Below are 2,634 nucleotides of genomic sequence, written 5' to 3'. Positions count from 1 at the left end.
CCCTGTAACCGCAGTGAGCCTCAGCGTACATGCTATGCACATGTGAGTACGGTGTGTCCCCATGTGGCTGTGTACATTCGGCCATATTCCGTGTGCATTGGGCTGCGTGTGGATAAGAGCAGTTTCTTTCTCCCCAAGGCCTCCTCAGCTCTTAGGCAATTTAACCTCATTCTTTCTGCTGGGGCTGTTTCCGCTGCTTCTGTCTCCAGATGTTGCAATTAAGCAAATGCAGCAATTAAGCAGAGTCCCCCAAACAACCATCCCACCAGGATCCCCTTCCAGGAGCTAATGAGGGGCTGTTGCCTACGCAGACCCACACAGCACTATCCAGGCACTCGGGGAGGCCAGGCTGCTTACACTACGGCATCCAGGCGCAGGTGAGTTGCACACAAATGTACCTTTGCCCACCTGCTCCATGCACGCTCTTCTTCAGATCCCAGCGTGATGGCCCCCAGTTCTAGGCAGCCTCCCAGGCTCGGGATTGGGAGAAGGGACCAGACTCTGCCTGTGCCGCCTCCATTTCTTCCCCCACCAGAGCCTGTGTTTTGTCATCGTAGCCCTTATTATTTTGCCCTGCACTTTTTCACGTCACCATCCTGACCACCATGGTCTGCTGTTCCTCATCACAGGCCCAATCTTTCCAGCTTGAGTTCCTCCCCCGCCAGTCCTGACCCCTCTAGGCTGTCTGGAGATGTCACTTTCTCCCTTTTGGGATGAGAGGTCACTGAAGGCAGGACCTGAGCTGTCTTGGTCACCATGTTTCCTGCAGTGTCAACTCACACAGCCAAGCCCAGACTTCTGCCGCCGATGCCAAACTAGTAACAGCATCTTGGTCTGTGCCTGTCTGATGCTGCGCACACCCAGGCTGCTATTGTCTCTCAGCTCGGTGAGTTTTACCATAGTGGTTGGGCTCAGGCTGGGCGCCTCTGGTTTTCCATCTCAGATCTGAAGTGGCTCTCGGTGCCACTCTCTTCCCCCTCGGGAACACCCATCACCCAAGGAGGGGAAGAAGTGGAGGATAAATGCCCAGCCTCTCTGAACTTCGCTATAGAGCAGGGTAGGGAAGTAATTCTGATGTGTTCCCCAAGGTTCCTTAAAGTTCTCCAGCAGAATGGAGCCCCAGTGTCTAGAGAGGTACCCTGCTCCTCATCAAAGCTAGCTTCTGGTCATTTTCTCTGTCCCCTGTTTCATGCTCCTCTCTCCCTTGCCCCTGTTTCCTGGGATCACCCCAAAATTCGGTCCTGCTGTCAGGATTGTCTACACCTCTCCTTCTGTCTCCCCCAGCTCTACCACCTCTGCAGGTCTCTGAAGCCTTTGCAGCCCTTTCCAGAGTTTCTGAGCAACCATATTGGCTGTGCCAGGCCAGGAGCATGATGAACTTTGCTAATGATCTGGAAAGGGGGGCCCCAGGGCCGAGTTAATTTTAGCTGCATTTTTTTCAATACACATAAGTAGAAGGAGCCAAAAGTCTATTCTGAAACCTTCAGCAGAGCTAGGGATGTGAAGGTGGGTATGCATTCACACCCCACTCCCAAGGTCACTTGACTCCTCCGCTCAGATGGGATACCCAGGGGTGGTTTCCAGGACCACTCAGGCTCCCCTGGGTAGGGCATGTCCACCTCAGACCACCGAGACCAAGGCTAGGTTCCCTTTGCATCAGGGCTCCTGGAAGATCAGGTCCCCCATGCTGCTATAACCAAGTTCCCTAGCCAGGTATGGAGACCATCACTCACACACGCTTCCTGAAACACCATCTTCCAGGACAGTGTGGGACACCTCCCCCCCTCCCCTCCCCGCCTGCTCCACTCCCTGTGAGTCACGTGTCCGCACAATTCCAGGGTCTTCCGTGGGCAGTGGACCTGAGTGGGAGGAGGGGAAGATAGAGGGCCAACCTGACCAGACCCCCCGCCTCTGACCCGTTTCCTGTCTTCTTACTCCTCCTCAGCAGTCTGGTCAGTGTATCTTGAGATCTATTCCTAATCCCAGAGGGCACAGGGTCTTGGAGCCAAGTTTTCCCCTGGCAGCCAGGGAAAGGAGCCTTGGGAAGGAACAAAGGTCAGGCCTGTTGCTGGGCAGAGCTCAGGTAAGGAAACTTCACTGTGGAAGGGATAGCCCAGAAAGGTGGTGCTGGGTGGGGTGTGTGTGCGCGTGCGTGTGAGTGTGAGTGTGTGTGTGTGTGTGTGTGTGTGTGTGTGTGTGTGTGCATGCGCGCGCGCTACATTCAGGGCTAGAAATGAGTACACAATACGCACACACAGCCTCACAGCCAAGTTGCCCCAAGTGCTATTACAGCCCACGTGTGTGCGTGTGCACCTCTGTTTCTCTGTTTCTGCCTTGTCCTTGTCTTCTGTCTGTCTCTCGCTCTCTGAATCCATCACTGTCTCTGTGTTTCCATCTCTCCTTGTACATCTGTATATTTCTGTCCGGCTGTGTCTCAGTTTAAGCCTGCTCATCTTTTTGTCTCTATCATCTCTGTTCTCTCAATCTCTAGCTCTCTGCTTCAGTCCCTCTATATCCAGGGATTCTCGCTCCCAGCAGCTCCAGGGCGACTCCATAGAAGGTGGGGCCAGGGGCGTGCCTTTGGGGGGCTGCCTACGCCTTTAAGCGCGGGCACGCGCGGGGCCTGCGCCTTTA

This window comes from Chinchilla lanigera, unplaced genomic scaffold (genome assembly GCF_000276665.1).
Source record: "Chinchilla lanigera isolate Chin_1 unplaced genomic scaffold, ChiLan1.0 scaffold00067, whole genome shotgun sequence".
Classification (NCBI taxonomy): Eukaryota; Metazoa; Chordata; class Mammalia; order Rodentia; family Chinchillidae; genus Chinchilla; species Chinchilla lanigera.
The sequence above is the reverse complement of the archived record's forward strand: the minus strand, read 5'-3'. Positions refer to the sequence as shown.